Genomic DNA, 13,725 nt, shown 5'->3' with positions numbered 1-13,725 from the left:
ATTTTTTAAATTAATTTTTATTGGAGTATAGTTGATTTACAATGTTGTGTTAGTTTCTGCTGTACAGCGAAGTGAATCAGTTTTATACATATAACCACTCTTTTTTTAGATTCTTTTCCCTTATAGGTCATTACAGAGTATAGAATAGAAGTTTCTGTGCTATGCAATAGGTTCTTACTAGTTAACTGTTTTATATATAGTAGTATGCATATGTGAACCCCAGTTTCCCGGTTTATTCCATCCGTCTCCCTGTATCTGTGACTCTATTTCTGTTTTGTAATCAGTTTATTTGTGCCATGCTGTGCTAAGTTGCTTTAGTCACGTCCAACTCTTTGTGCCCTGTGGACTGTAACCCGCCAGGCTCCTCTGTCCACAGGTTCTCTACGCAAGGATACGGAAGTGGGTTGCCATGCCCTCCCTCTAGGGGATCTTCCCAGCTCCCAAGGATAGAACTCCTGTCTCCTTACCTCTCCTGCATTGGCAAGCAGGTTCTTTACCACTAGCGCCACCAGGGAGGTTTTTGAAAATTATTTTCCTCTTTAAATTCCATAGCAATGTCAGAAATACACTCTGCTATGAGAATATATAACATTGATTTCAAGGTTAATATTTTGGCCTGGCTGCGTGATTATTTTTGGAGTATATTTATTACACCTGAAGTCATCAGGGGCCAATTCTGCCTCAGGTACTGTCTGTAAAGATGCTTTGAGGATAACACCCCCAATGGAAGCAGACATAGCACTCTCCTGTGTGTGCTGCATTTTCACTCCGCGTTGGATAGACTCTTCACAATGAAGGCAACAGAAGCTTACAAAGAAACAAAAATGACTGGATCTGTTACTAATTTCAAGCTTGTACTGCTCAGGGCACAACAGGCGGATAAACAGAAAAGAGTTGTTGCAGCAAAGAATAATGTCTTTATCCAGAAAGCCAGCAGACTGAGAAGATGGTGAACTAAGTGTCCCAAAGATCTTCTCCAAGTTAGAATTCAGGCTTATTTTATACTAAAAACAGAGAGGGTAGAGACCTGGTTCCAGCCAGACTCCAGAGGGGATGTGTCAGTTTCTTCCTTCCTTCACATGCGGGTCTGGTCAAGCTGTTTCCTGTGAGCTAAACAATGGTTTTTTTAGCTTAACGCTTATTACCTGGGAAGCAAGATTCTCAGAGATGGGCCTGTTATGTCTAAGTTAAATTTACAGGCAACATTCTTTTAGTGATTAACTTGTAATAGAATACAAAGGTTCTTCCCTATTACAGATCCAAGCATCCATGGATTGCAAATTTCTCGTATTTAAATACTTCTAACCTGTTTGTAAGTTTAGTCATTCAAAATGGTTTGCATTGTGGAGCCCAATTCTCTCTACTATTTCAAAGAGTAGCATGATCTGAGAGCCTTTGATGATATTTGATGTAATGAGGTCATCAAACAATATTTGAAAGCACCTCGCCCACAATACGGGAAATGCAATTTCAGGATGTGTTCCAAAGAAAACCACATTAAGAAGCAGAGAATGGGCAGGGGGTGATATATTTTATATCTACTTTGTACAGATACAGAATAAAACCACATGGAAGATACTCTTTCAGGATTAGGAACATCCATGCACAGTGTTTGTCATGAGGTCCTTCATACTCAAGATGACAATGAGCAGATAGTCCGATCAGTCTCTGGATGTAAAAGTCACAAAAAATAGTGTGACACTTCATATAAAAATAATCATGGACTGTCCCTGAAAGACATGTATTCTCGATTCCTAAGAAATCTAGTTGGGAGTCTTAAATAATCATTTTGTATCTTGTGAGTGTATGATGTTAAATTCAGGAATACATATGAAAAAGATTGAAGAAGCATGAATCAAAACTATTGTTTCACATAATAATGATCAGCAAGATGCACATTTCTAAATCTAAGTTAAGATGCTTCCTTAAATGAGTAAAAAAAGAACTGCTTTACAAACCTGGATCAAATTAGGAAGTATTTGTACTCTCAAGGAAAATATTTACAGTGTCATTGGATATAATGGGTAAATTTTTGTTTTCACAATATATCTATCTGAAATTAGAGAGTGACTCCAGAGCCCTCTTTCTTTACCCTCATTCCTTGTTGGGTCAGGAGCAGCCCAGACAGGTCTGACAAAGTCATAAAATCAGGCAGTAAGAATGGAATGCATCGTAGTTTCTTCTTTATTTGTTATAGAGTCAGGCCCTTAATTGGAGAAGGAAATGGCAACCCACTCCAGTATTCTTGCCTGGAGAATCCCAGGGACGGCAGAGCCTGGTGGGCTGCCGTCTATGGGGTCGCACAGAGTCGGACACGACTGAAGCAACTTAGCAGCAGCAGCAGACCCTTAATAAAATTTCGTTTATTTCCTTCACCTCTTCACCTCTTCCCACCCTCCTTCACTCAGTCTGTCTGTATGTATGTATGTCTTTCTTGTTAGTCACCATCTTGTCTCTGTGTTGCTATATTGTTGGAGGTAGTCTAATCTCTTCGTGATAAGGTGAACATGATCATCAGCCTCAGTTGTGGAATTTGGGATACCTGATGTAGTATCCATCTGGGCTCTACTTTTTCTAGTTGCATAATGGAGAGCTCACTGACCCACTGTTTTTTTGCAAAGGGAAGTTGCAAGAACCAATAACAAATTCTTTAAGGTTTTGTGACCTTTACATGGTCTATGTATGCTTCCCCAAAATCCACAATAATACCTGTGAAGCTATACAGTTCCATTCAAGGATGACTTCACATCTTATAACACCTGATACATATATAATTTGGGAAGCTATTAAGATATACAAGAAAAAATTGCCAGTGCTATCTTAGGTCCTCAAAATGAATCTTTCCATAGGATAAGAAAGAAATTATGACAAATTACAAAGACTGAAGGCCACTAAGTACCACAAACATCACAAAACTCAGAAAAATTACATAAGGGTTCTATTCATTAACTGTCTGACATCTCTAAGATAGTACTTTTCAGCTGCATACTTCTTTTTTTAATTGAAGAGCAAGAAAGTTCTTTCTTTCATATAGTATGATTATCAGATATTGTTTTTTATTAGTAGCAGTTTAGGAAAGCTTCAGTTCATTTTGCTCTGTCAATGGCAGTTTTGACATGTTTCATCTTCTGGGGTCACTAGACTCCATCATGTCAAAAATGAGCTAAAACAAAATCCTATACATTAGGATGTAAAAACAGGTGAGACCACATGGTCATACTCCTTGCTCAGAGTCCCATTACTGACTTGTGTCTAAAAACATAGGAATTCTTAAATGTTATTTTGCATGAAAGTGAAAGTTTTAGTCATTCAATTATGTCTGACTGTGACCCCATGGACTATAGACCACCAAGCTTCTCTGTCCATGAAATTCTCCAGGCAAGAATACTGAAGTGGGTTTCCATTCCCTTCTCTAGAAGATATTCCTGACCCAGGGATTGAACCTGGGTCTCCTGCATTGCGGGGAGATTCTTTACCATCTGAGTCACCAGGAAAGACCATGATTTTGCATGATTCACGTCAAAAAGAAAAATGAATGTGCATTATTTTGTAATTGCAGAAGCTGCTTAATCAAGTAGTATATTTCATTTTGACTAGATTTCAATGAGAATTGAACTCTCCACTTGTGATTTTACACATCTAGAGATTGGAAGGATATCCCACAAACTAGTTTTGGCTGTTTACATTCAACGTTTTCCTCTTTTTCTTCCATGACCTACATCCTCTGGTTGTGTGTGCTTAGTCCCTCAGTCATGGCCAACCCTTTGTGACCCCAGGGACTGTAGCCTGCCAGGCTCCTCAGTCCATGGGACTTTCCAGCCAAGAGTACTGGAGCAGGTTACCATTTCCCATTCCAGGAGATCTTCCCAACCTGGGGATCAAACCTGCATCTCTTACATCTCCTGCATTGGCTGGCAGTTTCTTTACCATTAGCGCCCACCTGGGAAGCCCTGGTATCATTAGACAATATTACAATTTGACCTCTGACTTTATACCTTTGGTCAAGATCCCAGTGAACTGGTGGAGTGGACAGTAAGAGAACTCAGGGTAGCAATTCCTACTCTGAGACGGTGAGAAAAACCCTAACTACACATAAAAGCAACTGTGAAACACATAAATAACCTCCTAAACCTAAACCAAGTGTATAGTCAACTAAACTCTCTCTTTAGCCAGATCCTCCAAAATGTTGATCCAAAACTACCTCACATGAAGGAGAGTGTGACTGAGGGGAAGTCAGAATGCAAACAGAGCAGTCATAACTGATTATGGTGAAAATCGTTTAATTTGGCAAACTTTCCAAAAGCTCATGACTATGGGAACACATTCCTTGAGCATATCCCATGGAAGGGATACATATACATGTGGGACCCAAAAGAGTAAAACTTCATGGTAATCTGCCTCTACTACAGATTTGAGGTCAAACACGCTAAGGTCAATTCTTTCCTGGTTTTATGACAATTCACTAAGCCAGTCCAAACTTCAGCCTCTTCTTCTGGAAAATGAATATGATAAAATGTGCATTATATGCTAGTTCTCACATTTAAATGAAAATTTATATATGTAAACTTCATATTCTAAGCACTCAGTAACTGGCATCTGTGTTTATTAGTAGATTAAATGCTCAGAACTTGTCACCCCTTATAAGATAACATATTCCTTTACTGAAATTATACAGTGTGTTTTATTAAAAACCTTGAGTCTGTATTAAATCCTTTAAAATAAACATTTTAAGCCTAAAAAAAGATAACAAAACACTCTGCACCATTACCTAAAATAAAGCTTTGATTTCCAACACCTACCCTCCCACATCTGTTCATTTACTTTATTCTCCTATCCTAGAACATACTTACCCTTCTCTCAGTTTCTGATTCAAAGCCTGTGTGTGCATCCTTACAGACCTAGCAGAGATTTCACCTGTTCTTTCTGGTTTTTCAGATTTTTTAAGCACTTGCTGCTGCTGGGTCCATTCTTTGAAGTTTACAGCAGCACTCTCCAATGGAAGCATAAGGTGGATCGCATCTATAATCTTAAATTTTATATAGTCAGTTTAAAAAAAGAAAGCCAGGTGAAATTAATTTTAATAATATTTTATCTAATCCAATATATCTAAAATATTGTTTCAACATGTAATCAATATTTTTAAAATTATTCATGAGATATCTTACATTCCCTTTATCATACTATGTCTTCTAAATTCAGTGTATATTTTACAATTAAAGCACTTTCAATTCACAATAACCATATTTCTTTTAATTTATTTATTATTGAGGTAATGGGTTTATAATATTACATAAATTTCATGTGTACATTATATTTCTACTTCTTTATACACTACAGCATGCTCATCACCAAAAATTCAGTTTCCATTCATTACCGTACAGATGATTTCCTTTACCCATTTCACCCTCCTCACCCTTCTACTCCTTTCTCTCTGGTAACCACTACCTTGTTCTCTGTATCTAGGTGTTTGTTTTTGTTTGACTTGATTTGTTCATTTATTTTGATTTTTGTTTGTTTTTTTGCTTGTTTGTTTTTTATATTCTACATATAAGTGAAACTATATGATATGTGTCTTTCTCCTCCTGACTTATTTCACTTAGCGTAATACCCTCAAGTTTCATTCACATCATCACAAATGGCAAGAGTTCATTATTTTTTATGGCTGAGTAATACTTTTATATATATGTGTGTATATATCACATCTACTTTATCCATTCATCCATTGATCGGTACTTAGGTTGTTTCTATATCTTAGCTAACAATAACCTCATTTCAAATGCTCAATAGCTATATGTATCTAATGGTTTCATATTGGATAGTGCATCTCTACACCAGGGGCTTTCCCTGGTAGCTCAGCTGGTAAAGAATCCACCTGCAATGCAGGAGACCCTGGTTCGATTCCCCAGTTGGGAAGATCCCCTGGAGAAGGGATAGGCTACCCATTCCAGTATTCTTGGGCTTCCCTGATGACTCAGCTGGTAAAGAATCCTCCTGCAGGAGACCTGGGTTTAATCCCTGTGTTGGGAAGATTCCCTGCAGAAGGGAACAGCTACCCACTCCAGTATTCTGGCCTGGAGAATTCCATGGATTATATAGTCCATGACATTGCAAAGAGTCGGACACAACTAAGAGACTTTCACTTTCTCTTCACTTTCATGTCTACACCATGAATAGTTTACACTATACTATTTATTATGTGCTTATAGAGTACTATTATGTTTGCTGGCATTTCCCATGTGTTTTCCTTTTACAGCTAGTCTCTGCATTGTTTGAAGACAAGAACTCTTCTTAGAGTTCTGTATCTTGGGATGCAGTGCCCAAACACAGTGGTCATTCAGGAAGTTTTGCTGATCAATAATTTGAAAGCACTTAAAATGCCAGAAGGAAAAAATACAACAGACAATGTGATTTTTTCCACTTGTGCTACATTTATTGCTCCATAAGTGTTGTTTATTCCAGGATGTAAATTCTCAGAGTATGAGGAATAAAGCCATTTGCAGGCTGGTATTAATAAATCTGCTTTGGTGTTAGTGTGAACGATGCGAGACGCAAAAACAAGAGGGAATAGTGTACACGGTAATGCTTTGCTTATGGAGTAAATGATCAAATTAAGGTGCTTCTAGGTACGAATGGAAAGCATTATAATCTCACCAACACACCTAAGAGTTGGGCTCCAGTTTTTCAAATGTTTATTTACCACAAAATATAATAGTTCACTTCTCATTTGCAACTCTGCTGTGGAAGGAGAGGTAGCTTTCAAGACACAACAAGGAAAGTCATACCCAATGGTGTACCACATCTAGTGTGCTACACAACCCTCAGGTCTTTCCAAAAACCTTCGCAATTATAACATGGTAAAGACTGTGTCTCATCTCTGGACAACTTTTTAAAAATTTGGGTAAGAATCAAGTTATTCAGAGCAAATATAAGAGAATTTCAGACCATATAAACCCATGTTACAATAATAGTATAGATTCACGTAGAAGCTAGATTTACAAATACAGTCTTTGTCTCTTACAGGCATGTAAGAAAACACAGTCTATAATATGGAAAACTTCCAAATTACAATAAAAGGAGAAGAGACTTTTCAAAAGGTATGATTCATTCAGTGAATCACTAAATATCCTGCAAAAAGATATTTGTCATTTTATAGTTATATTGTTTTTAAAAAAAACACCTTGAAAATATATCCTGATTATCAGATTGACAACAACCAATGCTTTCCATATTATATTACAGTATTTGACTGAAAATGTGTTTTCTCTTATTTCTTTTTTCTGTATATAATCAATGTAAGGGTTTCTTTGGTGGCTCAGTGGTAAAGAACCCACCTGGCAATGCAGGAAACAAGGATTTGATCCCTGGGTCAGGAAGATCCCCTGGAGAAGGAAATGGCAACCCACTCGAGTATTCTTGCCTGGGAAATCCCATGGACACAGGAGCCTGGTGGACTACAGTCCATGGGGTCACAAAAGAGTCAGACACAACTTAGCAACTGAACAACAATAAAGGTAAAGCAAAGTAGAATATTCCAGAAAATGTCTGGTCTCATGTTGAAAAGCTGCCTCCCAAACTTAGCCTACAAAATACATTCACAAACATAACAACTAAAGGCAACCTTAATTACTTCTCAACATTGGAACATTTCATTTTATTTTTTTTGAAAGGCTGACACAGAGTTTATTGAATTTCATTTTTCTATTTTCAACTGAGATCACTTCTACATGCTCTTTTGTTAATCTACATGGGTACTTTATTTCTAACAAGTGTAGTCTTGCTATAAATGGGCTCAATCATACAAACACACACACACACTCACACTAACTGTTTTAAAACAGTAGAGCATACATTATACTCCTCCTATAAAGCCAGCTTTGATTAAAACCCACTGGTTTCAAAGATTGGTCTGATTTTGAAAATGAACCAAGATACTGACTGTATGATTCCAAAATCTATTCTAGCCACTTCCTATGATAGCTTTCGTATCATAAGCTTGAGCAAACTCCACATTCTCCATCAGGCCTTTCTGAATAGAGACTCCTATTCATTCTTTGAATTCCCTTAGAAACTCCCAGGTGCACACAATCTTGGTGTGTATTGTAATCTTCTACTCACTATGGTTCTTTTACCACATACCTACATATGAGCTCTACAATACAATCATCAGCTTCTTAAAGTCATAGGTCATGGCTTATTCATGTCCTGTAGCTTTCAGTAGAGCCTTGGATAGAGTATATATTCAATAAATGTGTTAGAAAGCATGATGATTTTGATCATGATTTACAGGAATATCATTCAGCAAACCGGTGATATGTTAAAGCAAAGTCAGCCATTATGAACATACATTAAGAACATTCTATTTCTATCTATTCCAATTCCATCCCTTGGCTGTCTTTTTACATAAAAGTACTCAGTGTTTCATCAGCATTTTCAACCCCAAAACTCAAGTTGAATTTATTTTAAAAATTAAAATCCAATGAGTCTAATTATATTCTAGCATCAAACTAAGCTTTTTCTCCCTTACAGTTACATTTTAAATGTTTTTTAGTATCTAACCATGTTAAGATTCCAGTGTACAAATACATATCTACTGTGGGTTTTTTCCAAATTTAATAATATCCTGAAACCTAATTTTGTGTATTGGATTCATTTAAAATGTGGTTGCTACTCAACAATTTTAGAGGAAACTATATTACATCAGACGTAACATTTAAACTAAACCCAGAAGTTAAGACTCTATAAATAAGAAAAACAGAAAGACTCCAAATAAGAAGCATGAAAGCCAAAGGAAGTTAACATGCAGCACAAAGTCATCTGGCCTTGTGAATACTCCGCCCAATGGGTTCAGCTGGAAGAAAATGAAGCATGTGAAACGCACAGGCAAAATGCAAGTGTGTGGCCTTTACTGATGCCAGGCTACAGAAGCGACTCAAGACTAAGAGGCCATTGATGAGAAGAAGGTTTGGATTAACCATGGCCTTGAAGTTACCCCTGGAAAGTGAGTAGCACTCAGTTGTGGGAGGTGCATTAACCTCTTCAGACCACTAGGGTTCAAAGTGTTCTATAAGGGGTAATTTATTAAATGGGTCCTAATTGCTTGGTAATGTACCTTCCTAAAGTCACTTCTCTATGCTGTGATTAGGCCTGGGATTTGCCAAGCGCTGTCATTCTCTTTGTAACTCCATAATGGAACTCTAAGAAGTGGGACGCTGATCCATTGGACAGCTACATATCTAATCAGGGTCCAGAGTCTGACCAACAAAGCCAGGCAACCTTTCATTTAACCCTCAAGAGTGAAAACAGAGATTCAAAACTGATACACCTTGTAGTAAAATGCCTTTTACTAAATATACATACATTTTAATAGAATATGGATAACTGGTTTTATTGTTTTGAAAAGAAAGGCAGATTTTTAAGATTTGTGAATTTGTTCATTCCACTAAATTCTTTCTTTAAAATATATAAATAACCATGCTTTTTGTTTTAACTATCTACAAATAAATTTTCTTTGCCTTATTGCTTATGAAAGCCAATCAACTTGACTTTCTTACTGGGTTCCAACACAGAATCATGTGTTTTCACCAGTCATCTGCTTGGTATCACTGATACACATCAGGACCACTTGGCCACTGGCTTTGCTAATTAGCAAGGCCAGCAGAGGGAGTGCAAGAGCATTGCTACAAAAACAAAAATCAAAAATATTTTAAGTGATAACAACAGTTAGAAATAGAAAATCTGAAATCAAACTACAGAGAATAAGACAGCAGAATTTAAATATGGAAGCAGCCTTGATAATATCACAGAGGTGATAAGCTAGAACCAAAGAGACAGGGCTTAGACATATTCTTATGATATTTGTGAACTCATCGAATACAGCTGTGCCTCACTTTCTCCATCTTGAAAATGGCTATCACAGTAGCTTCCATTAAGAAAGGCTTTTGTCCTTAAGAAAGAGTGATTACTTAAAGATTGAGAATTATTCTCACAAGAAAGAAGCTGATGCCATTAATTTTGACCAAGATGAAAAACATCTGGGAAGAATCCCCTAATGCCTTAAGAACAGAGATTTGATATTAGATCATGGAGTTGGACACACATATTTCCAAGATGAATAAATAAAGTGGTTAGGCTTCAAAGAATTATGAGGATGCCTTTTCATGAGAGAGAAATTATATATTCTAATCCCATACTATGTTTTACAACTCCTATTTCCAGACCATTTAAAGAAGTTACATATTTTCCAAACATGTTTTCAAACTATTTGTTACAAAGGAATTCTGTTTCAATATTCCACTTCATGGCTTATGGTTATTTAAAACTTCAGTTTTACCCTTAAGGTAATGTGCTAGAATTGTGTTTTCCAGACTCCTCCAATCACATTGCTTATGAGATATTTTGTGTGGCCCTCATAACCACTTTTTTTCCCAAAGGGCATCTTTGAAAAAATGATACCCCAAACAACCCAGACTTCACACTATATTGAACTAAATAAAACCTTTCTTTGCTTTCGAAGTTTGGGATAATCTTGAGGACAGTGCAGTTTGTCTGGAAGTTTGGCAGGGAAGTAGTTTGGAAAGTAAATATTCAGTTCTGCTTTCTCCAGTAGATGTCACTTTCTGTACATAGGATATCAAGATATATAAGATGCACAGTATTCCTTACAATGATGGCAAAAAATAACTGAGTTCTGGTCATATATAACAATGTTTAAGCTTTCATTGGTATTTTCTAGTGTTAGGAAGCTTAAAGAATAGTGAAAGCAAAATGAATGCTATTATTTAACCATCTTACATATTTCTGGGTAGACTTGGTAATGGCTATTAAACATAACATATGATATAATATTGCTAGTGCCTTTTCAACAGTTACAGAAAGCTAAGTACTATTCTACATCACAGCATAAAATTAATTTGCCAAAAACAAACATGGTTCCTGAGTAAATAAGCAGTCATTAATAATACACTGCATACTTACCAAGAACCTAATTAAATATGAGTTCACCTAACCTATGATTTCAAATGTTATTCTTCCTGGTTCCTCTATATCATTTTGATATTCACATCAGCTTCATACGTCTGAGAAAAAAAATTATTCTCCAAAGTGTTCCAGTATATAGCAAGAAATATCAGCATGAGAATGAGAAAGAGAAAAAGAAAGATAAACCTTAAATAGCATTTTTGTGGCATCCACATGCACAAGAATGAAAATCAAATTTTGAAAGAATATTAATAGTTAGAATTAGATTAATTCCTCCTAAAATACTTCCCAAAATGCTCTTTGCATTTCTAAACATAAGCCTCATTATTCTGTTCTATTTGTATTCCAATGCAGTCAAATTTTATATTTGAGTTACTTTAACAGATGACTTTGAAATGACAGAGGAGAGTACATTTTGTTTCTGTTGACCCCATCAAGGTTTTATTTGTAGCTACTATAACTTGAAATAATAGAAAAAGGCTACAGAGGATTTTAAAAATGTTAATGTCTGGGTCACATCTGATTCAGTCATTGTATTGACAAACCTGATTTGATAATTGCTAAATTAAGCTCAAGAGAAAATTAAACAACTACTTTTATTTTTAGATACTTCAAACAAAAGATATGAAGTTTGGTAGCAAATAATGATAGGGTGCTAGAAACAGAAATTTCCTAAGAAGGCAAAATGGGCATGTGGCTTTTACAAAACAAAAGAATGTATCTGGTCATCAAAATAAACAACCCCCTGAAAGGGCCTCTTTAGGTTTTAAATATTTTGTGCTGAGAGTAAACCAAAGTGCTGGATTCTTATCTGAGGTAGAGATTTCTTGACTTGTCAACTGGGAAGTTCTGCTACCTTTCTTGTGTATACTTGGTTAAAACAAAAAGATTATAGGGTTTAGGGTAATAAAAGGATTTAGAGGCTTTCACCTTTAGGCTACTGACTCAGCTCCAGTTCAGGCTGAAGAGACCAAAAGTCATGAGTGTTCCCAGGGCACAGAGTTTACTTTCAATTCTGCCTAAATGAAGATCCCACTTCATAATAAAGCCTAGGGCATTTTTCAACTATTCAGAGCAAATACTGTTTGAACAGGAAGAATAGAAACAAACACAGAGTAATGACTGAGATGGATTCCTCAGGAACCAGACCACTGATAACTCAGTTGAGCATTTTCAAGAATGGTGTCAGCTCTCCATTTTCAGTCTTATACTAGAATTGATAAACCAATAAATACTAATCTAAAATTTTGAAAGGAAATAATGCCACAGTGATTATCTTGAAAATGAAGACAACTGATCGATATCATGTGGCTGAATTCTTACATTTTGATTTGAACTCAAGGAAGGGCCATGCAAAACACACACCCTACAGCCAGTTGTGGGTAGTCTATTGCTGTGTTTTATACAGGCTGTTCACACCACCAGTCCTATTCAAGCAAGAATTCTCTGGGAGGGTAGAAATTGCTTTGCACCATACCTCTGTCTTTTTCTGTTTTTATATTTTCCTTTTCCCCATAGTACTTAATGCCCTATTTCAGAGGCCCTTACCCTCCAGGATCTAATGCCTGATGATCTGAGGTGGAGTTGATATAATAATAATAGAAATAAAGTACACTATAAATGTAATGCACTTGAATCATCCCCAAATGATCTCCCCTCCTTGCTCCAGACAGTGGAAAAACTTGTCTTCCACAAAACTGGTCCCAGGTGCCAAAAAGATTAGGGACCATTGCTATTTATTTAATAGATTGGAACAGAAAATTCAGAACACTGCGAAATAGTCAGTTGTTTAATTCCACAACCCTAATAGTTGAAAATTATGATATCATTATTATTTGTACCACGTTTTATAGTTCTCTCCTGTAAGTAATTTATCAAAGATCAAATGAATTAAACGTAAGATTTATAGCATACATGTAAGACACACAAGTATGTAAATAAACAGACATGTATATTCTTCTTCCCACTCTCCTCCATAGATAACATTATCCTGAATTTTATGTTAGCCAGCCCCTTGCTTTTCTCTCTTTTTTGGAATAATATAAATGCTTCATAAGGATTTTGAATACTGCCTATTTGTTTAGAAAAATACAATAAAACATTTGAGACAACTGAAACTCAGAAGCAATTTTGATCAGTTAATTTTTATTCAATCAAGTGTGTGTGTGCTAAGTTGCTTCAGTCGTGTCTGACTCTTCGTGATTCTATGAACTGTAGCCCACCAGACTCCTCTGTCCATGGGATTCTCCAGGCAAGAATACTGGAATGGGTTGCCATGCCCTTCTCCAGGGCATCCTCCAGACTCAGGAATCAAACCACATTTCTTATGTATCCTGCATTGGCAGGCAGTTTCTTTACCAGTAATGTCTTACCAAAAAAAAATCAGAATTTTGTGGAGTGTAAGAATGTTTCTATCTGCATATATCACTAAAATCTATCCAGCGCTCTACACTTTTATAAATGATGCTTTCAAAAGTGAAGTGAAGTCGCTCAGTCGTGTCCAACTCTTAGCAACCCATTGACTGTATTACAGGATCCCTCATTCAAAGACAAGATCAGGGTCTCAGGGTCTAGATGACTGATGGTTACACTTCTGAGTAAGTTATTAAGGAAAAGATTCCTCGAATTACCTAGCCATCCCACAGCCTTTACTCAAGAAGTGAAGATGAATGCGTCTTGAAGGGGTATGGAGGGTAGGTCCTGAGGGTCTTCTGTGATGAGGGGTTTGAGAACAATAGCATGAGACCA

The 13,725-nt window shown here is 36.5% G+C and overlaps 1 long non-coding RNA gene across 1 annotated transcript in view; it reads left to right on the top strand.

Annotated features, from left to right (window-relative positions):
- The window catches only part of LOC145512764 (uncharacterized), a 103,683-nt gene that overhangs the window by 67,810 nt on the left and 22,148 nt on the right, over positions 1 to 13,725 (top strand). The gene's annotated exons all lie outside the window — the stretch shown is intronic.

The sequence above is a fragment of the Giraffa tippelskirchi genome, chromosome 7 (genome assembly GCF_054371585.1).
Source record: "Giraffa tippelskirchi isolate mGirTip1 chromosome 7, T2T-mGirTip1v1.2.pri, whole genome shotgun sequence".
In the NCBI taxonomy this organism is placed as follows: Eukaryota; Metazoa; Chordata; class Mammalia; order Artiodactyla; family Giraffidae; genus Giraffa; species Giraffa tippelskirchi.
The sequence above is the reverse complement of the archived record's forward strand: the minus strand, read 5'-3'. Positions and strand labels throughout refer to the sequence as shown.